At 52.2% G+C, this 23,418-nt stretch overlaps 1 long non-coding RNA gene across 1 annotated transcript; it reads right to left on the reverse strand.

The window, feature by feature from the left end:
• LOC110406248 lies at positions 1,062 to 5,260 on the reverse strand. The gene is made up of 3 exons (XR_002443365.1): positions 4,519 to 5,260; positions 3,829 to 3,938; positions 1,062 to 3,248 (listed from the first exon to the last, which is right to left on the reverse strand). It is a non-coding gene; the product is annotated as an uncharacterized LOC110406248 (long non-coding RNA).

Below are 23,418 nucleotides of genomic sequence, written 5' to 3' on the forward strand. Positions count from 1 at the left end.
CTCATTACAGAGGACTGGAAAAAGACGGGGAGCGCGTTCACCTTTTGCTTTTCAAGGAAATGATTAAACCGGGATCAGCTTTTCATCTTTCCCACAAAAAAGTGCTCTGTCATCTCGTGCCCGCTCACCTCCGCGAAGACGAGATGACATCTCTGGCTAAAGGCCAACAGTTCTGCACCTCCTTGTCACTTTTAACAAGAAAATAATCCTGCAGAAACACTTGAAAAACAAATCGGTGTTGACACTCCTCATCTGCTAGGTACATTTTATGAAAGGAAAGAAATACTGCATTAGCGTTTGACCCCCTCACCTTCTTGACATTGGAAGAAAATAGAGAGGCACTCAGAAAAGCTGATGCTGGAATAACAAAGTAATGGGAGCAGGCAGGCACTGCGCGGCCCACGGGCTGCACAGCGAGCTGCCCGGCTGAGATCTGCCTCTGGGAGAGGAGAGGAAAGGAGAGGAGGGCTGGAGGCTTGCTCCTAGCGAAGGAGGCTCTAAAAAGGCTTTTCAGCCCTGCAAAGCGGGCTCCGTGCCCAGCGCTGCAGCCCCTGTGTGAGCCAGCTGCTGTCCTCGTGCCATGCAGCACCTCGTGCCCGCTCCACCCTCGCAGTGCCTCGGGGCTGCTTGTGCTCAACAAGGAAGGCTTGTGCTCCGCGCTGCTCCAAAGCATGCCCCAAGCTTCTGGTTTCCGTAGCTTGCAGACAGCAACAAGAGGGCTTCCCTTGCTCCCAGTGCTTCCAGCTGCCTCCTTCCATCTGGGCATGGCTCACCCCATCATAGAATCATAGAATCATAGAATCATAGAATCATAGAATCATAGAATCATAGAATCATAGAATCATAGAATCATAGAATCATAGAATCATANTAGAATCATAGAATCATAGAATCATAGAATCATAGAATCATAGAATCATAGAATCATAGAATCATAGAATCATAGAATCATAGAATCATAGAATCGCTTGGGTTGAAAAGGACCTCAAAGATCATCGAGTCTCAACCCCCCTGCCAAGTGCAGGGTTGCCAACCACTAGACCAGGCTGCCCAGAGCCACGTCCAGTCTGGCCTTGAATGTCTCCAGGGAATTGCTCTGGGGATGCGCAAGTTACCAAGAAATAAAACGGGGCTCCATCTCCTGAACAGCCAGATGCGTTCTTCGGGAGTCCACGTCCAGCACAAGGCACGCCTGCCCTTCGGACACAGCGCTCGGCCGACTCTGTGTACGCAGCACCAGATGGTCTCTGTGCTTCCCAGCGTGGCTGGGCAGTTCTGCTGCCACCACGACAGCACAAGTCGCTGCCTATAGGAGGTGGGGGCACTCTGAGGAACTCGCAGAAATATTTTCCCACTGGTAGCTGTCGGCCTGAGCTAATGCGACATGACACATATCTCACTATGAACAATGCACTGACATTCAAAGCCTGTTTGCCATGTTCCAAATCGTGCCATTGTCACTGGAGTGTGATTAGAAGCACTTGGATACATTTCCCCTCTGAGCTCATTTCAAGCACCCATTTGAGATGCCTGTGCTGTGGAAGACCTGGCATTCCCTCCGCGAGACAGCTTTGTAAAGGTAGCATGGTACCCATGGTGATGTTGGCTGGACACAGAAGGGCAGGGAGTGAGGAAACTCCTGCAAAGTCGCTCTCCATTAGCATGCAGGCTCGCCGGCTGCAGCACATCTCGCAAAGGACCGGGCTTCCCATATCTGCTTCCCTCCTGGAAAGGCGCTGCTAAACGCAGGAGCAGGAATCCGCTGCTCGTGCCAACCACCCCCAGCCCAAGGACAGCCCCTCCACCCGATGACGTGCACTGAGGAACGGCTCTCACGGCCAGCACCGCAGCCCCCCAGCACCCACCACCTTCCCCCAGCGCTGATGAGTCACCATTACTCATTTCCTACCCGCCCGCACGGCCCCTCTGCCTCGCTCAGAGCACGTGTCGCTCCAGCTGCCAGGTCCGAGAGTGCAAGGAACAGAGGTGTGATCTCAGGTCGTCGGGTTGTTTACTGCCGTGTGCTGGGCAGAATGTGTTTATATATTACAACAGGTCTCTGTAAAGGAAGTGCATAAATAAAGCATGAGGCCTCTGCAAGCAGAAATGCATTTAGTGCACCCGAACAGCCTGATCACCTGTAGCCCTGCACCACGTCAGTGGCAGGTCATGGAGCACGAAGGGGGTGACGGACACATGACCCAAGGCATAAACCAGAAGTACGGGAGCTGCTAGCAGGCACACTCACTGCCATCAAGCCCTGGACAATTGCCCCTGCTCCTTTTCTGGTTTTTCCAGACAACACCTCCCTGCTGCAGCCATCTTCAGAACAGGGCCAGACCTGTGGCCCAGGCCTCTGGCATGGCATTGGCAGGCAGCAGAGACACCTCAACCACCAACCTGCACGTGGGGAGGAAGAGTTGGGTCAGTGCCGCACGGAAAGTTGTCATCTGTCCCTAACAGCGCCCATCATCCTGACACAAAGCCTCCAGATGGTAACTGGTATCACTGACAGTCTTTCCAAACCGAAAGAACAATGCACAGAGCCAGCACCGTGTCCTGGTGCCCAGCTGCGAGCCGGTGTGCGGTGAAGCAGATGGGAAGTCCCTGGGACCGATTCCCTCCTGGCTGCAGGGGAGGGAGTGCTCGGCAGAAAGCACTGCCTGGATGCCGAAATCCCGAAGCCTGCCTGCACCCTGCTTATACAACAGCATTACACAACGTGGCATTTTAGCAGATTACATAAGAAGGGTCAGGCACACCTCGAAACCTCAGAGCTGCTGTGCATGCTGGAACAGCCAACCTGCTGCCGCCAACCGCTCCCTGCCTGGCCTGGCCGCAGGACGTGCACTGAGCACCGCAGCCCTGCACAGGACGGGTCTGCAGCCCACAGCCGTGTGCCACCCACCACACAGGCTGTGCTCAGAGCGGCCTCCGTGCACCATCACGGCACAGGTTGGCCTCCGTGCACCAGCAGCTCAGCCAGGAGAGAACAGCCAGGTTTGGTGAGAGTCCATGCAGCGCATGATGCTCATCTTCAGAAATGCAAATAGATAGAAAGAAGCTGAGCAGCTCCACCAGCAACAGGAGGAAGGAAACGATGCGGGCAGCAGAAGTTCAGAGCCCAAAGAGCACCTGCACAGGACTTAGAGCAGTCAGGTGTGTGCACACAGGAGAGGCAGAAGCAGCTGCCACCACCTTGCTCTGCAAACAAGCTGCACTGATGATGCTTTCAGTATCTAAAGAGTCTGTAAGAGAGAAGAGACAGACCCGTTAGCAGGGTCTGTTGTGATAGGACAAGGGGAAATGGTTTCAAACTAAAAGAGCGGAGATTTAGATTGGATCTAAGGAAGAAGTTGTTTCCACTGAGAGTGGTGAGGCACTGGCACAGGGTGCCCAGAGAGGTGGTGGTGCCCCATCCCTGCAGACACCCAAGGTCAGGGCATGGAGCTGTGAGCACTGATGGAGCTGTGGGTGTCCCTGTGCACTGCAGGCAGTGGGACCTGGTGCCTTTGGGGGTCCCTTCCAACTCAAGCAGTTCTATGCTGCTCACACTGTCCAGTCCCTGGGAATCCGTCCTTATTCCAGACTCAGGCTCTACCCTACCTGTAATAAAACACAAATGTTTCCCAGCTTGCCAAGTACTCTCATTAACTGACACCATTTCCTGAAGTTCCTGATCTTGATTCCTACTTCAGCAACTTTCAGCCTATCAGTACTCAGCAAACATGTCATCCCGCATACCCAAACACGTGCCATCTCCCATCCTTCTTGATGGACAAAGGAAAATGCTTCAGCTCCTAGAGAATTTAAAGTCATTTTTCTTACAGGATCGCTGGAAGGATGAGCAGCAGCTTGACGTCATCTGTAAATTCCAGTCTCCATTACAGAAGGCAGCACCGCATTCACCAGCGAATCATAATTTCTACTTCGAGCTGCTACAGAAAGAGAAAGCGCAGAAAGGTGCTGCTGTACCATAGGTTTGAAATTCTAGTCTCCATTTCAACAAAATCCATTTGGTACATCCCAGTGTGTCACAAACCAGGCGTCTACCACACCGCGCAGCATGCGAGGAGAAGCTGTCGTGAGGAGGAGGTTTGAGCTTCTCCATAGCTGCTCAATCCATGCTTTCTGCACCCAAAGGAGATGCCCACACCCTGAACAAGGATTTACGACAGGGCTAGGCTCTGGAGTCCCCTCACTCCTCAAGGAAGTGCGAGGAAATCAAGGGCAAATGCATTGGTCAGTGATCAGAAGCTCAGGGTTTCTGCCTGGGCTCCGAGGGCAGCAGGTACGGAGATGGCCGAGCTGCCTGGCCTCAGCCTGCAGCTTCTGCATGAAGCAGGAAGGAGTCCCCTTTGCAACGTGCTACACGCTCCATACACAGTTTAATAATCAAACAGCCACACAGAAACACGACAGAAATATGCTGTTTTCTGGTAACAACCAGGAGAAGCTCCAGGTAATTACGATAAGGCTCCCACGCCGGGCAGGCAGCAGCACATAGCAGTGACTCACCTGGCTCTGCTCTGCTCCAGGAACTGCACTGTCTGCAAACCGGGCAGGCAGTGAGATCCAACCACCTGGATGCTGGGAGCCTGCCCCTGGGCTTCCTCATCTCCCGGGCTGGCACGAGCACAGCTGCATCCTTACTGAGAACTCCCCGCCCAAGAGCACGTTGGCCTTTTTCACAGCTGTATCCCATTGCCAGCCCCCTCCCTTTTTCTTGCAACACTATTAACCGAATACTGCAGCTCTGCCCAAGACTAAGAATTGAAAACAACTTCTAACGCCTTTCCTTGTGCTATTGTCTATGCTGCTCTCGGTGACCGGAGGCCGGTTTCAGCCACGCTGCTATTCCTCATTTATTTCTTCTCTCGTGCAACAACTTCAGAAGGGCTCCTGCAAACACTTCCAACAAGAAAGACAGTAGCCAAACTCAGCTCCCGTTAGCCTCGTTTGCTCTTCTCCCCGCAAATACAAATTGTGTACTTGAAACTACTAAAGTTGGCTGAAAATAATGATAACTGACAGATGCTGGGTTAAATAGGCCACAGTCTTTCCCTCAGGCCTAATTTAGACCGGATATCAAAATGATATAAAATATCATGGCTTGCCTTCACTCCATCAGGACATCTGCAGATAGACCGCTATTAACTCTTTCTAGGAGGGTTCGCAAAAAAGCGTGTTTTATCTGATCTCTTCCTTCTCTAAAACCCAAACCCTACTGGAGCTCAGGTGCTCCCCAGCAAAGACACTGAGGTTGAGAGCTCAGCCCAGCACCAGGTAGTGGGGAAGGCACAGGTCTGGGTCTCAAGAGACGTGCAGTGTATGACAGGTCCGATGCCAACAAGCAGCCGACAGCGGGAGCAATGCAGACCTTGAGAAGGGTTTCAAAATAATAAAACAAAGAAGGGGAAAACGGGATGGATGTTTTACACCCTTTTTTTTTTTTCAGGCAGATATTTTATTGCACTTTCTAAAAGCCAACATCTCAACTAGTCATCCTGGAGCTAATGTAGCTTGCATCGCTGCTCTTCTTCCACCCCATACGCCTGAATCCAAGTTTTAATTTTAGTCCTTCACCACGCATTGGTTTCAAAAGCACAGTGGATACGAGCTGATGCCGGACACGTGGCAGCCTGGCAGCCTGAAGACAGAACCCAGAACCTGCTCAGTTCTTATCAGCAAAGAGCCGACACTCATGTGTCTGGTGGGGTTCCTCTCAGCTAATTGGAATTAGACATCTAAAAGCTGTCTTCGGAAACGGCTGAATCACCCACTTCTCTCCTTAATTGGAGTCCATGCAATTGGCTTTAACTAGCACTGGGTTTGAAGTCAACCAGGGGGAGGCCCCACCAAAAAAACAAGGTGCTAGCACCATTGACCCTTTTACTGCTGGTGCCAGAAGGACCAGAGCAGCAAGAACAGCAATCTGCAGTCTGCTCTGAGCAATGCCTTATTCAGGCACTACTGCAAGGAAGGCCATCATGACAGGTCTCACATCAGCACCGATGCTCCTGCTCTTATTTTCAATGCAGCTCCCCATGTAGTGGAAGCCATCATAACTTACTTCTAACTTGCCCAAAGAGAAGCCTCTTTGTCACACCAGTAAGCTCCTGAGCTGGTTGCACACATCACCTGCACATGGAACTACTGGAGCTATTTATTAACCTTCTACAGGGACAGCTGAAGGAGACACTTGAGGGCAAAACCCAACCAATGCACGCTAACAAAGCTCTACAGCTATGAGCAATTAGCAGTGATTGTTCACTCAGTCATTAACTATGTTTTGTGTGGATAAAAAAAATTCCCTTGTAGGCAGGCCAACGGTGAAGGGGTACAGCCCTTCACCGTCCCTTGGTACCATCCCTAGGATTCCCTTTGAAATACCATAGCAGTTTGCTCTCAGCACAGGTGTATAGCAAATCAAAATGAAGAAAATGAGTGCCTGTGGGTGTTAGGTGGATGCAAGCAGCATCTCTATCAATATGAACCGGCACATTGGCGGTGCAGGAGTCAGATCTGATCCGTGGGCATAGCAAAAGGGCAGCGCCGTGTGTGGCAGCGTGGTCAGGCACATCGTGTGTCGGGCTCGGCAGAGCTAGAGCTGCAGCAGCAGCGTTCGGCCTGCCAGCCTCGGCCTTGTGCTGACAACCACCAGTACTACATGTACAACAGAGCAGAATCCTCACTTCTGCACTTAAGGACACACGCAGCTCAGACAGCTTACGACATGTAATTAGAGACTGTATTTTAATGAATATGCACAAGGGGGCAGAGTCAGAGTTGTGCACCTGAGGTTAAGTTTTGCATATTTTAACTTTTCAGTGCTCAGCAGCGCAGTCTTGCTTCATTAACTTGACCTTCTGCATCTCGTTTCCTAGGAGGCTTTTTGGTTTGGATTCTTCTAAAAGGAGAAGGGAAGCTCTCAGGAGCGGTCTCTTGTCTCCAACCCACTCCACCTGAGCCCATCCCAGCCACAGCAGCACACAGCAGCCCCACCGCCCCGGCCCTGTTCATTAATAGGGCTGTCTGAGACGTCTAACTAAATGCCTCAGGTTTAGCCGCTTATAAATTTGCCAAGGGTTAACTGATCAGACCCCAATTTTTCATGGCAAATACATCAGGCTGACAACGTATCGATTTGAAAAAATTAATTCAGATCTACTTGGTTATTTCTGAGAAATATTTCCAAGGCAAACCCTCCGTCTCTTCCGTTCTCTTCGCTTTATAAATAACGTTCCGGGGCAAGAGCATATCTTCGTATTCTGGAAGAGGATTCACAATGTGAAGGGACAGCCCCTGCAGCCCGCTCCCTGCTCGCTGCTCCCCAGCCCAGCTCCAGCAGCTCGGTCAGCCCGCAGAGCCGAGTGGTCTTTCCTCTGTGAGCAGACAGAGCAAGGCAACAAACTATTTCATTTTTACTATTTGTATTTGACCTTTTTATATTGTTTGCTTTTTCCAAGCATAATCTCTTAAGAACATGACTCTGATGATTTATAACAAAAGAATATCTCTATAGTGGGTGCCTTGCAAGACCTCTCTCCTGCTGCTTTAGAGTGATTTACTTTTGGATTAGCCTCTGATAGAGAAGGGTTCGGCTGACGATTTGCCCTCGTATATCAAAAGGGAAATCCTTAAGACATCACTATAAAACAGCAGGAAAGAGCACCTGCCTGACTCATAAACTTATATGATGTGGTTTAGTCAGATAGGCCATCTGCTTCCCTTACATACCCATATGTCCTTTGCTGTTCCCTGCTACCTCACAGTTAACTTCACTGATTTTCCTCTTCACTTCTGCAAAGCTGAAATAAAAAGAAATGAATCGAATGATGGATTCATGCAGACGGAACAAGTGGCCACTGTCTCTGCTTTCTAGTTGATGCAATAAATAATGACAGTGAAGACAAGGAAACACACATCTTCTCGTAATTAGATCCATGTTATAAGCATAATGTGCCCCAGCTCGCACCCAGGTGGCTCGGCCACACCAGGTAAGGCAGCCCTGCTCCTCGCTGCTGGCCCAGCCTCTGCCCTGGGGCAGGCAGAAGGTTGTCCAGCCACCAGCACCTCCGTGCTTACAGGAAAAATGCAACAAACTGGACCAAGGAGTGTGCCCTCTTCCCAGGATAGGAAGATCCTGCCTTGTGATTACCTATTGAGGGATTTACTGAGCCAAACCTTGTTATCAAACCATCCCCATCAATAACCACAAATTAACTTTTCTTCCAAGAACTTGCCCATTTGCCTTTTGAATCCACTTCAGCTTTGGCTGCTGCACCAACCTGTAACAATTAGCTATAACAGCACAGCAAAACACCGTGCAATAAAAGTTAGAAACCCACTAACTTCATTACACCCCAACTTGTGACCATGCAAGCAGAGCGATGCAGAGGTTCAGAGAGGGAATGGAAGTGAGCTGGCCTCACGTGCTGCTGCCCGCTTGATTCACGCTGCGCCCTGTGCAGTAATTCCAAATGAAAAATGCATTTGAAGCAAACATCATCAGCTGGCAGGTAATGCACAGCCAGCAAAACAGAGCCCTGGTGCCGGGCAGGCAGGATGCAGCGAGCTGTCAGCACTTGCTGCAGGGTCTGCTCGCAGATGATGTACAAATATCCTACCACCAAGGCTCTGGGTGTTCACTTTTGTCCCTCTGCAATAGGGTAAAGCAGGCAGAGGTTTTTCCGGCTCTCTGGAGAGCTGCCTATAGCCTACCACAGTGTGGATAAAAACTTGCATAAAAAGACCACCCAAGGGACTGGGAAAAGTGGTCCCCATAGGAAAGAAAGAGGCATTTTGTTTAGAAAGGCTGAAGCGCAGACAATTACCCGAGGCAGGAAAACAACGGCACGAAATCTCCCACCCCGTGCTCTCCGAGCACCGTTCCCAGCAGCGCCCGCAGCCGAGCAGCCACCATGGGAGGAGGCGTGGAGAGTGTGTGTGCAGACGTGCACACATCCAGTGATTGCAACACGCTGGAGCCAGCTCACATGAAACGTGTCCCTCACCCCAGCCTGTCCCTAACAGACACTGACAAGGACGCTCTTGCACAACAAGGAGTGAGACAGCTCCCTGGGCACTGCCTCCCAGCCCCACACCTGGCAGCGGTGTGTCTGTGTGTCCGTTTGTCCCCCCCCGTGTCTGTGTGTCCATTCACGCATCCATGTGTTCATCCCTCTGTCCATGCGTCTGTCCCTGTGTCCATGCGTCTGTCCCGCCAGCGAGGGGGACGTGGGACAGCCTGCAGGCAGCAGGGCAGGGCAGGGCTGGCGAAGCGCACTCGCTCCACTCACACCAGCGTCCAAGGACATCCTGGAATTCAAAGAAATTAAAAGTGGAAAAGGCATCGCATTAACCTCCTTAATTTTTCATTTCTGACACAGATTGTTTTCTCCTCGTTTCAAAGAATTTCAAGCTAATGTCTGGAGGGCAGAAAAAATCCATTTCCCAATACGGCTGCTGCAGCTTTTTCACCAATCGACTGCCCTTCCTGGTACAATCACTGGGACATTGATTTTTTTTTTTTTTTTTTTGCTTGAGCATCATCCGAAAATCTATCAATGCATCTTTGAAAAAAAATAAAATGAAATAAAATAAAATACCGGCACTCTAAGACAAGCCACCTCCTCCATCCTTTAGCCCCAGCGCTGTAGAAAACCCTTTGCTCAGTGCCTACCCCAGCAGCACTGCCCACCTGGGGCCGGGCCATCACCGCTGTGCCCTGGGGCCACACGCAGGCTGTGCCCACTGCTTTGCTCCCTGTTGTGGTTTAGGACACGGGACAGCGGTGGCTCCTCTGCCCCGCTGCCATCGAGCTGCCCAGGGTTACCCATACACAGAGCTGTGGTTCTGGTAGGCCTGGCAATAACTGCCTCCTATCACTACGCTAAATAAACACTTCACTCAACAGTCTTGGCACTTATTAAGCACCTGGGAGAGAGGCTGCCTTGCGTTGTCCAAAACACTCTTAATTACTGTTTAATCAAGATCTCTTCCCCTCTAGAAAAAAAAAAAAAAAAAGCGGAGGCAAAACATTTGCATGTATTTTCCACTGCAATCACATTACACATCTCTGTGACAAGCGAATTCTTGGCAGTGCTTCGCAGGAACGCGCTGCCTGTGCAGGAGCATCGCAGCACAGCGTGCTAATCCAAATAGCCCGAGGTCTCCCCTTCCCTAGGTAAGGGAAGGAACCAGGAGGATTTCCTGGCACATGGACTAATGCTATCAAATGCTTCTTTTATTTGTTGTTGACACGTGTATAACAGTTGAAGAATCGCTAAATAACCTTGTAATATCTTGATTTATGGATTATTCTTCCACACGAGTAGCACATGGTAAGGGCAGCACGTATCCATCCCCACGTTAGCTCCCTGCCGGTGCAGCAGCGCTGAGTGCTGCACGCACCCACAGCTCCCAGGCGATGCGGAGCGCAGCGTTGCTGCACGGGATGCCCAATCCCCGCTGCCGGAGTGGGCGAACGCACCAAGTGCTGCGTGGGCGTCCGGGCATAAATCTCTTTTTACAACTCCTGGAGCCGGATTTTCCCTGTGCAACTCCTGCAGGCAGATGGGGGAGCGTGCCCAGCGCTCTGCAGCTGCGTTTCCAGGGGACAAAGACAAGGAGCAAGCAGAGCACGGCCCCTCCGTCCCGAGCCCGTGAACCACTGCTGGTAATGGATCAGCAGCGGCACACGACTTTGCATTTTGACAGATGCTATTCATCCTGCTCGAGCCAGAACATCAGGTTAAATCACCTCGTGTGATCCTTTGAGGAAGGTGAAATAGAGTTCTACATTAGAAGACATCCACAGTGCGATGTGAACAAACCATTCCCCGGAGCTTCCATTCTGCTCAGGACTTTCAAAGAACTTCATAATGATGAGCTCTGGGAGAAAGGCACGAGCTTGCACAAAAGAGCTGGGCACAGAAGTTTGTTCCTCTAGGACGTGTAAGCAAGCTCTGTGTACAAGGACCCGATTAGATGCCGATCCATTTTCCCATCTTTATGAACAACTCAATTTCTTCAGTGTCTCCTCCCTATCCAGTGCACAAAGGTCACCCACACACGGACAGCAGCAACTGGACACACGCACGTCTGTGTTCACGTCACAGCTGCCTGAACTAGAGCGGTACAACTGAGCCTAACAGCTCCAAAATATTATACAAATACTAAACCGAGCCTGTTCTGGTCCTCAGATGCGAGCCAAACTAGCTCAAGATCATCTCCGTTCTCAGCCCACTTACCAAATAGATCTCATGGCAAGCATGTGCTAACTCTTGATCTAGGGAACACGTCCAAGGAAAACAGCTGCTCGAGGCTTCACTGAGAACAAACACCGTGTGCTAAAGGAGTCCCCAGCCTGACACCGAGCCTGAAAGCCGGCCCGGAGGTTGAAGTGGGGACAGATGAAAACCCGAAGCACGCTCCCTCCTGCACGCCTCCAAAGGAAGCCCTGCATGGACACAAAGAAGGGGCCTGTGGCAGCTCGCAGCAAACCCAGCCCAGAACAGTCCTTTGCAGTTTGCACGTCCCGAGACCAGCCGCACAAACCCCATGCACTGAAGCCCTACAGATGGGAGCGCCCACCCCACAGCCCCGCACAGAACAGCGGCACTGCCCCGGGCAAGCTCCCAGCTGGGCACAGAGGGGAGCCTGAGCCGGCACGAAGGACAAACCCCCCCCCCATCAAAACCTTGGAAGAGCTTCAAATGAACTTTCCCAGAGAATGGGAACAATTTGAAAAACAAAATAAACGTAAATCTTCCTTTCATGAGCTGGGAACGGAGCCAGGAAAACCACCCGGGCAAGGGGTTAATGCCCTGCCCAGGCCTCTGCACGATGCTCCGTCGGCTGCTGCTCCGCAGAGCTTTATCAATGCACTGAGATACGCACCGCGAGCCATGGCCGCCTGCTGCTCTGCCATTGAACGAGCCTTATTTCACACCTTTCCAGCTGTAAAATCAGCACCTGCCTTCATTGATTTCTCCCTTCCAACCTCTCCAAAAATCCGTTTTCTCCACAATTTTGAGAACCTACAGAAAAGAGGACAGAAATCAGTTTGAGTCTACGGCATAAAGACTCGCAAGTATTTTCTGACAGCTCAGGTGTGGGTAATTTTAAAGGTCACTCGTTTTCATGTCCTCCTTTCCTCCTTCTGGCTGGGAGCACCAGACACCGTGTGAACAGCCTTCCCTGGAGTATTTTTCTTGGCCCACCAGGGTGCCAACGGTCTTCTGAGGAAGCTCCCATCCAGGCAGCAATACCCCAACATCTCATCAGCATGCACGTCCCCACCTAAAGCCAAACTCTGGTGTAGGAGACATGTGTACAGTTCCTGCTGAACCCACAGGAGGATTACTCTGGGCCTCTTTAGCAAAGTCCTAGCACAATAGTGCTGTAAGGCCCTTAATTACACTGTGCTTGAGCAGCATTCCTTGGCCCAGCAAAGCACACCAGCAGTATGAAACATGAATGCTGGCCAAGCTTTGTTTCCCTGTTCCAGCCTCCTGAGCCCACAAGGAACATCTGGTTGCCTTCCTTCCACTGCGGAGGGTGGGCATGGGTGGGTCCCACTGACAGCAGCACAGCTACAGCTAGCAGCACACCCAGCAGCCTATTGATCAACGCAAGACAAGGACGTGCTTGGAGAGGTGCCTGCAAGACTTTTGCCATGCTGGCAGCAGAAGCAAGGAACATAGAAGTTAGGATCTGCATGAATGCAAGCACTGCAAAAAAAACCAGGATAATGGCAGATAAAAGACATTTGACCATAGCTTGCAGGGAAAGTAGTCAACTGTTTCCTTGTCTCCACAGACAAGTGAGGAACCATGGCATTTGGTTGCAAGACACCTCCTGCTCTCTGCCAGGACATGAGCACCCATTCAGAGGGGCTTTAAGCACAGCACAGAGGGTCAGCTGCAAGAAGGCACGAAACTGATTTGAATGGGAAGGCAGGGCCATAAAGCAGCAGTCAGCAGCCCAGCACCCCGCAGTCTGTGCTTGGACTTAGAAGGGCTCGAGCACTCTCTTTCACAAAAGTTTCACTAATAAACGTCCTGCTTGTCTACAGCAGAGAGAGCTGGCCCAGTTTGCAAGGGACATTAACCAGGTGAGACCCACATCACCAGGCAGGCGAGGATCCCCTCTTGCACCCAGGAGCAGCTCCTATTCCAGAGGGCTGGTGCTCCAGGCACATTCCTCCTCTTTGGGAGCTGGGTAGGTGCTCCCTGGCATAGACAAAGACAGCAACAGGACTCACACTGTTGTGTGTTGGGGTAGAAAATGACTTCTAGGAAACGAAAGAGCTTCATCCCAGACGGTTCTCCCGCAATAATCCATGTAATTCCATTGTTTGTCTGATTTGAAAGCCAGAGCAGAATTCAGAGTAAGGTTTCAGGGCTATGGATTCTTGGTGGGAGACAACAAGTCCCAGAGAGGTTGGGACTTCAGATGTGTGCCTGCCCTTATTTTTTGTTGAGGAACGTGAGTGGATCCCCTCCCACAGCAACTCTTCAGTGCCACATCTGCAGGGGTGCAGCTCTCCCATGACCACAGAGCCGCTGTGACTCAGGGTCGGTAGGCAAACACCCAGGCCTGCTGCCCGCTGTGCCATGCTGGAGCAGAGATCTCCAGGGCAACAGAAAGGCAGCGCTGTGGCACACACTGGGTCACCAGTGGCACCAGGCCCGGTCCGTAGAGCGAGGGACCGGCCAGCAAGCGGCACGCTGGTTGCAGGCTCTGCACAGCTCCACGCAGCTGAGAGTCCAGCACAGAGGGAAGCCTGGATTAGCTCCTGGCACTGTAGGAAGTGTGATAATAGCAGAAGCAGAGCAGCAGGCAGCAATTGTGGAGCCTGAGCAAAATCCCTTGTTTTCACTGGCTAGTTCTGGTTTCATGTTTCTGATCTTTTAAACATCAGGCACTCCCCGGCCCTGGCCAACAGCTCCCTGATGCAGCACTGCTCTCTGCCAGCAGCCTGACCTGTGCCAATAGGTTTCCTGCAAACTGCCAGCTCCAGGCTGGAGCGGAGGCTGTAACCCCGCTGCACGCTGACTGGCAGCATCCCTCAGTAGCAGAACAGCTGGGCTCAGCTCCCTGGAGAGAAGCAGCAAGAGCTCATTCCCCCAGCCAAGGCTCACTACAGACAAAGCTACTTTTCCAAGTGCGTCTCTGTAAGCAAACTCACAGGTGTCAAAGCAGGTCAGATGGGACACCGGGAGCACTCAGCAAAGGGGGGACACGAGGGCAGTGGAAACCAGTGCCAGCCACGGGTACTAACATGTGCTCTGCTTCCATCCCAGTCACTTAACCACACACTCTTTTCCTGGCTGTTGAGGCGGTCAGTAACACAGACCTGCCTGTCTCCTCTTCCACAGGAGGTAAAAAAGGAGATTGTGGAAAATAAATCACCCTCTGCCGCCTGGAAAAAGCTGGCCATCGTGAGGCTGCAGAAATGACAAGAGGTCATGCGGGCAGGTGAAGGGTTAACAGGTGGAAGTCAATGCCCCTGTACCAGGCAGCCAATATTGCTATCAATAAATTATGCATCAGCATCTACTAATAATGACCTAGCAGCCAGCACTATTTAAAACAAACCAATCAATGGTATTAACGTAATCCCCGGGAGAAAACGAGACACCACACGCCGTGCTGGGACAGGAGCAGACCAGGCCAAGGAGAGAGGGACCTCTGGCCAGGGCAGCACTCAGCCGTCCTGGAAGCAAAGGTCCCCACGCTGAAGGGACAGACGGAGCTGTACCGCAGCCAAGAGCACAGAATAGAAACAGCCATGCACGGCGTGGTCCTGCGAGCCTCTGTGGGGCTGGCAGCGAGGAGCAGGGCTGGCAGCTGCTGCCCTCTGCCCCAGGCATCCCTGACACCAGGCTCTGCCCTATCTGCCTCCTGCAGGGGAGCTCCCATACGTGCACCCTCTGCACCCACCGGGTTTATCAGGCACCGGTGCTACCAAACCGTAAGTGAACTAGGCGAGCGTTCGGGGCTTCGAGTTTGGTTACCTGACAGGTTCCAGAGGTGTGATCTGAACGTACACGGTGCGCTGCTGGGAGGGCAGCACCCAGACAACAGCACCGGGTGCAGCCGGGATGCAACGGCGGCGAGTGCGTGGCAGGAGCAGGGGCGCATCTCCTGCTTTCTTCTGATGCTCATAGCTGAGCATCAGTGAAGTCCCTGAGGCTGCTTTCCCAGAATTTCACTTTGAACGATCGATTCCTTTTCCTCCAGCGTAATTAAACGGCATAAGCTGCCAAGTAACCCTACGCTCTCGAAACGAGGAGCGCAGACGTACGATCCTGCAACGAGAAGTCGCAGCCCGGCATTCCGAACACCCGCACACAACGACGAGCTCTCTGCTCGTGCATCCCATGTGCAATGCGGCTCCTAGTGCTGCCTCATGTCCCCAGGCACCACGTGCTGCCCACAGGACACTTACCCTGCCCCCAGGGCAGCTGGGGACACAGGAGCAGGAAGGACCCCTGCCCTGCCCTCATGGCTGGGCCCCAAGAGCACGGCTCCCGCCCGCAGACACAATGGCTCGCCAGCCCATCTATATAACACGCTTCGTGTGCATTCTCCATATTAATAAATGGGGAAAGAAGGAACCATAAATCTACGAACTGCCAATTTGCACAGGACTAGGTCTTTTACTGGCTACGCACTAGCACCTTTTACAGCCCATTAATTACTTTCTCTAATAAAGTTTGACAAAATGATAACTTGCCCATGAAAAGTGTTGTAATAAATACATTTTCTCTAACTTTCAACTATTCTTGCATGTCTGGCTCATAAACCCCTCCCACGGTTCAGCAGCTTATGGCCTACCTGTGTTTTTCAGCCCAGAAGGAACCCTGGCATGATGCTCCTGTGAGCAGGACAGTGGCACTGATGCCACCCACACCTGGTGTGCGCAGTTCCCCCAGCTGAGCACAGCCTGGCTGGCCATGGGAGTACCTCCTGCTCCCCAGCTGCTTTTTTCCTGCAGATTTGAGTCACTGCTTGCCTGGTGGGGATCAGGTACCCCATAACGCCCACACCTAGCACAGCCCTCTTTGTTCTCCATCTCAGGTCACATCGAAAACCCGTGGCAGCTCAAATAGTAGCACTGGGCCACTCCTGCAGGTGAGGTGCTGAGCACTCCCTCAGCAGCCCTGGGCCAAGGAGATCAGGTTTGAGGCACCACACTTCCCCCCCAACGTCCACGTTGTTCGCAGCTGACTGTGTTTCCTCATTTCCACAAAGCCACACATGAGCTCAGCAGAGAACACAATGGACAAAGCTGTTCTTTTCTAGTACAGGAACAGGAAGCAATAGGCATGTGTTTGCCTTTCAATAATTCCAAGTTATAAAACCGTTTAAAGACTTTGTTATTACTCAGAGCAGCACTAGAGAACTGACTCACCTCTGGACACAGAAATTCAGATCTCTTACCTTACTGCATCCATTCTCTCTATCCAGGCACCAGAGACATGCACCAGGAGCAGGGGTTACCAGCACTGCCAGGTGTGTGAGTGCTGCACTGCACCTGATGGCAAGTTTCTTTCCCTGATTAATTAGCTGAGCGACTCCGCTCTGCCCAATAAAATCATACCCCTCCCCCCCCCCCGAGCAGTGGCACACCGTGGAAATGCATGATCATAATTTAAAGGCTGAATTCCCACTGTCAGTACCTGTGCCATAGAAATTACTCAGTCATCTGATATTCAGCTGTTGATTTTGCTGGGTTATATGAAGCCGGAACGCTTGAGAGTCAATGAAATCATGGTAGAGAAAGAATGACAGTGGGGAAAGTACAGGAGCTTCTCAGTGCGTCCTGCATGGGGTGCCCCTGCCAAGACCCCAGGTGGCAGAGTGCTCTGTGTCCCCCAGCTTCGTGCTGCAGCACAGAGCCCAGGGCCCCAAGTCGCAGCCATGCACCCACAGTGCAGCCTGAGTTGAGCAGATAGAACACGGGACCGGGAGCCTTGCAGCACCACAAACTGGACTTTAACATCAGACATGTCAATTGAAACCCTTTGACTTGGAGGCCCAGATATCAGGGAGGCTGATTTTGGAGGGTTGGCATTAACAGCACGTCCCAGTCCCTGCGCTGGAGCCCATCAGGATTTCTGGTGCACGGGTGAAAGGAGAGGTGTGCATTTGTATGCAGAGTGAGCATTAAGCAACTACGGCAGAAAAAAACGTTTATCAGCGGAAAAAAAAAAAAAAAAAAAGGGAGCACAAATGTTCTCACTCGTTTTCACTCAGACAGCTGAAGCTCTAAGTCAGGACGGTGGAGGCTGAGGATCTGTTTTCTCTCATTGACAGACACCTTGCAGCCCTCCAGGGGCACGTACCCGAGCCAGGCACCCCAGAACGTGATGCTGCCCCAAGACCCACGCTCCCTGCAATGCCAGCACAAACCTGGCAGCCCCAGTGCTGCTCTGCACACCTCGGCCTCCCAGGTCTGCAATCCTTGTGCTGCTGGGGCAGAGCTCCCACACTCCCCTCCCACCCATGGGCCCTGGGCTGGGGACATTCAGACCCTGAGGGATTGGTCCTGGCAAAATAATCTCCATAAGGATTGGACACGAGGAGTCTGGGAACGTGAACTGAGGGTATGACCATGCAGGGACCTTCCCCCTGAGAGCATGAGTGGAATTCATTGCAAAGCCTTCTTCAGTATAGGTCTCCTATGTCCATCCAGGACCCTTCTACTGATGGAAGAAGAGCGCGCATAAAAATTCACATACACGATTTCGATCATGTGCATTTGTCTGTAGAGATGGCCCTTTTTTTGCCAAGATAATGTCAGAAACTCTACACAAATCATCACAATTTACACTCTCCTCCTCTTTAGTATAAGGCAGACTCTGCCAAATCAAGGGCTAATATATCACATTATTTCTAGTAATCCAAGGGCTGCCTCCTGCCAAATGCTTTATGAAATACCTATGTCTTTGATTCATTGTTTTCCTACCTCACCTTGTGGGTAGCAAAGCTCTTCTCCCTCCTCGTACAACTCCTGGCTGCATCAAGGCGCACAATGCTGCTCGGCAGCACCAGCCCTCCACGTCTCCAGCCAGGATTAACCCCTAATTTTCTTTCTCCTTCCATGGGGAACACACTGCTCCAGTGCTGCTGTTTTTACCATGTGAGGAACAGGCAGAGCTCAGCACACCAGGACATGTCCCATCACTGCAGTGGTGCCTTCGCATGCTGCAGCCCAGCATGTCCCTCTTCATCTAGACCAAGCCCATGGCCCTTGGGACAGAACCCCTCCTGTTCTGGCTGCACAGCACTAGATATCTGCCAGCTGATGATGTATGAACCTTCTGGTCTTAGTGCAAGAGCCCACAGAGCAGTTGTAAGGAGGGAAAGCAAATGCGTAGAGCAAACAGTGTGCTGCTCCCTGCAGAACACAGCCGCAATACCAAGCATGTCCTTCTCCTGCCAGCACCGGGCTGACTAATTCCATGTGAGGACGCCAGTCCCTGCAGGAAGACCTGAGCAGCTCTTCTTTCACAATTCGGAGCGCTGAAACAAAAGCAAGCCCGACTATCCAGCGCATGCCCCAAATGCCTGGGGGTCTACAAAGTGCCATTTTACATATCAAGAACAAAAGATATGATAAAGCAACCTGCGGGAAAATGGAGAGAGGGGACGTGAAGGCCCATGTCCCTCAGCTGACAGGGGAGGCTGCAGCTGGAGCTCGGGGAGGGGGGGAAATGGAGCATCCCCTGCAGAGCTCCACAGGCACCCAGCAGCCTGGCAGGCCCCATGGCCCAGGCCCTGCGCCCCACTGCAAAATCTTTAAATGCAACTTCCTCCCTCATCTTTCTAAAGGGGCCATCGCTCCTCACGTGTTTTGTTTTTTCTTCTTTTTTCTAAAGCAGAACATTTGATCTAAATGCGCTCTTTCCATCGCAGCCCATCACGGTGGGACTGCTCCCAGGCTGACACAGAGCACTCCTGGGCAGGAGGGAGGCACTCAGCCCACTTACAGCCTTCCTCAAGGGAACAACCTCAAACTTCTTTGCAGATTAGGAAAAAAAAGGGGGATTTGCTTTACAGGAAGCAAGTCCGGGGCCAGAATCTTCCCCTGTTTTTCACGTCCAGTAGCAAAGTCTCCTCAGTTCATTATAATCTTCAGTGTAACTTCTGCTCCGCAGCTCCTTTAATCACATCAGATATGGGAACAGAAAAATTTCATTGTTCCTTGGCCACGAACAATGCCGTTTGTGGAGCCATGAGAAAGCGCAAGATGGAAATAAAAAAGGAGGGCTCTTGTTTTCCCCCATAATCTCTTCTCCAAAACGACAAAAGAGGGTTTTGTACGGAGAAAATTGTCGCGTACGGAAACAAAACAAAAAATAGAAGCATGCGAGCTGGGACCACTTTTATCTGCAGAGGCACCACGGGGAGATATGCCAAATGTGATTCATTTTAACAAGGTTGGCCCGCAGAGCCCACGGTCGGCCAGGAGGGTCGGGGCCGGGCGCAGCCGGGATCACGTCCTGCCTGGTTACAGGGGCACGATGCTGGGGCAGGAGAGGAGAGGAGCAGGCGGAATAGGCCAGGCTGGGGGTGTGGGTGTTTTTTATTATTTATTGCAAGTTCAGCCTGTGCATTGGCTTGTTTACAATGGAGTAATTAAAGTATATAAACAGATACAGAGGTTCTTGCTCTCCCATCCATAAAGGGCAGCTAGCAAGGATTAACTGCACAGCCCTTTGGGGATACTCTTCCCCTACACTGGCACCTGAGCAAATACCCTTGAGCTGCCAAACAGCTGTTTGTAAAGCAGCAAGATGCTGGGCTATAACGTCACATAGGCACTCACACACGGGGGACTGGCCCTCCTGTTCCCCCAGCTCTGCAGGTAGAAGAAAGACCCAGATCGATAGAACTGTGAGACCCTTTGAATGCAATCAATGCAGCTGAACAAGCGTATAAGTCCCGGTGTCGTCGCATTATTTATTCCCCAACGTCCCTATCCTGCTGCAGCCAGAAAGCACACACAAGTACATTCCTTCCCTTCGGTCTGCAGCATGCAAATAAATCAAAACCCCAGGTTCTGCTTCCCAGCCTACTAGAGGATTATGAACTGCTGGCACCAAGAATTCTGCTAAACGTGATCAGTTCGCAACGAGCAGGTAACGGGGCAGTGGCACCCACCCAGGGGCCCAAAGCCAGCTCCCCTTCTTGCAGGCAGCTCCTGTGCCTACTCATCTCGCAGGTTCTCCTCCTCCAGCTCTCTGCCACCTCCCCGGGATGCCACTGTGTTCACTGACTTCTTTTAAGCCATTGTTACGCAGTTTATTAAGCGCTTCAAGAGTTGGAATTTGTGCCCCAGGAGAATGAGCTGCAGAGAAAGAGCTCGGCAGTCCTGGTGGCCTCGCAGCACCAGCCAAATGTCACATCCAGGCCCAGCAGGCGGCTGCATGGAAGCAACGACGGCTGCCCCCCACCGTGCTTCAAAAGAATGGGTGAGAGATGGGCAAAGCCCCACCGCCACGCTGCCCTCCCTCCCTCACCAGAGGCGAGCTGCAGCACCAATAAACTGTGGGGCACAGCAGGAGACAGCCGCAGGCCCAGCAGCTGAGCCACCTCCTGAGCAGGACATAGAGGCACCAAGCAGGCAGAAGCACGGGGCTGCTGTGCTGGCACCGCTGCTGCTCACCCACAGCCCGGGCAGGCAGGTGCCTCCCAGCAGAGCAGGGCAAGAGGCACCGCTGCAACCCAGCAAGAGGAGCGGTGCGCTCTGGCTTTCCTTCCCGCATCCACAACAGTGCAGTGCGCACATGGAAGGAAACTTTGGGGTCCCCGGTGTGCTCAAAGGGTGGGCACAGACCCTGCTACCCAGAATCCCAGCTTGATGCCTTTCACAGCCCCAAGCCAGGCACTGCAGAGAGCGAGAGGTGGAGGAGATCCCCTTGGGGCACCAGCTCCATGGGCAGCAATGGGAACTCGGAAACTGTCGCAGCGTGGAGACACTTCAGGAGTCCACAAGGACCCGCAGGGTCTTCCCTTGCTTTGCCTTTACAGATGTTAAAGTTCAGTTCAAGTGACTTACTGCATAATCATTGAAGTTAACCACAAATATTTCCTAAATCCAGCAATGCTAGGAAGCTAATTTCCAACAATTGTGGGCTGCACACATGATCCATAGGCAGCCTGCCACACCAAGTCCTTCCACCCGCTGGCCAGGCTCACTGCTCACTGCTCACTTGCAGAAGCAGTGCATGCAGCCTGCGCTGTGCTTTGCCCTCCACAAGCACCCCAAGGCCTCCTGCAAACATTGCTTGCTACAGGGCCAGCATCAACTGAAAACCCTGTTCATAGCATGCACAACATAAATGAAAGGTTCCTGTTCGTTGCTTGAAGGCCCTGAATCATAGAACCACAGGATGGTTTGAGTTAGAAGGGACCCCCAAAGGCCACCAGGTCCCACTGCCTGCAGTGCACAGGGACACCCACAGCTCCATCAGTGCTCAGAGCCCCGTGCCCTGACCTTGGGTGTCTGCAGGGACGGGGCACCACCACCTCTCAGGGCACCCTGTGCCAGTGCCACACCACTCTCTGTATAAAGATCTATTCCTTAGATCCAATCTAAATCTCCCCTCTTCTAGTTTGAAACTATTTCCCCTTGTCTCCTCTCCAGGCTGCACAGCCCCAGCTCTCAGCCCGTACTGGTAGGGGAGATGTTCCATCCCCTGAGCCAGTTTTGTGGCCCTTCTCTGGACATGCCCCAACATGTCTGGGTGTCACTCATCTCCATGCTCTCTGCGCAGGCAGCATCACACATATGCTTCACATGCACTTGCTTTCTCCTAGTTAATTCATATTTCCATCTATAACCAAATGGCACTGTCTCGTTTGCTGCCTCCAGCTGATCAAGCCAAATCTGCAGTTCAAAGCCACGTCACAAATTAAGTTATGTAGGATCCTTAACCAACACTATTAACTAAATCCCTAACACTGTTCATTATGCTTCCCGTCACCAATTTACAAAAAGGCTCCATCGATCCTGCCCCTACAAATGCAGATCACGCTGACCAGAATCCAAACCCACACCCGCAGAGGGCTGTGCCCCCACACCCAGCAGAGCTGCAGCAGAGCTGAGGAGGGGACAGCGTGAAAGCAGCCAAGGAAACAGCTTCAAATAAAGCCACTGATGAGGGAAGAGGCGGTGAGGCTGTGCCGGTTCTGTTAGACCACAGGCTGCGTTCCCACAGCTCTGCTGCTGCTGGAACCCAGCTGAGCAAGCAGGCTTGCATCGCACCTCAGCGCAGTCACCCTGCATTGCCATTTGTTATTTGGGCAATGAAGCGGAGGTCTAAGGAGCAATATATTTTTTAGCTGCGGTTATAGCTTGGAATTAATGATCTTCCCACGAGCGCTGAGCTGACCTGAGGTAGAAGCAGCATTTCCCGTTATCTGATTGAGAAAAATGTAACAGAAAACCTCACGTTCAAGCACACAGCGCAGGTATCCCGAGAATACCAGGAAAACGCTCCAGTCAGTTCTGAAAAGTAAATCACAGAATGGCTGAGGTTGGAGAGCTTGGAGCTCACCCAGCCCCCCCCCACTGTGTGCTGGCTGCACCCCAGCTCAGGCTGCCCAGGGCCCATCCATGGCCTGGGGCACCTCCAGGGATGGGGCACCCACAGCTCTGGGCAACCTGTTCCAGTAAAGCTTCATTTGAAACTAAGGGCAAGTTTCCACACTCCTCCCCACACACTCCCTGCCCCACGGCCCTTTGGGGCTCAGCAGCACCCACAGGGCAGAGGCTGTGGGCCACGAGCTGCTGCAGCCCCAAACCTGGAGCTCGTTTTCACGCCATTTGCTCTGGTGGGAGAAGGCTCTTTGTGATTAGCTCTATCAGAGCCTTGTGCACATCGATCTCATTACAGCCAGAAAGCTCATTTAGACCTTCGACAACAGAGGGAAATGAACTGTGATTCCGAGCACAGCCCACCAGCAGATCACGAATCCTCTCACTCCGAGGATACAGTTCATATTACATCCAAGCAAGAAATCTATCAAGTCACTTTAATTAATTCCCCTCCTCCAACACACACGCCTGCAAATTGGAAAGGTCACACCCTCCTGCGAGGAAACGCTGTCTGCTCATCCGCTAAGGATGGTGGAAACCACTGGGTTATGGATACACCGCTGATGGGCAGAGGAGGTCCCCATGGCACAGCACCAGAGCAGACATCCCGGCCCTGCTGAGCCCAGAGACACTTGCACGGTGAGGCCAGCAGTGCGTGCCGAGGACGAGCAGCTTGCCCGTTCACAAGCACCTCAAACACTGCCTGGGAAGAGGGGCTGATGGAGCACCAGGTGAGCGCTTACCCAGCCTGGGGAAGGCGAGTCCAGCCAGAATGGGGCAATGCAGCCAGAATCTGC

The sequence above is a fragment of the Numida meleagris genome, chromosome 14 (genome assembly GCF_002078875.1).
Source record: "Numida meleagris isolate 19003 breed g44 Domestic line chromosome 14, NumMel1.0, whole genome shotgun sequence".
Classification (NCBI taxonomy): domain Eukaryota; kingdom Metazoa; phylum Chordata; class Aves; order Galliformes; family Numididae; genus Numida; species Numida meleagris.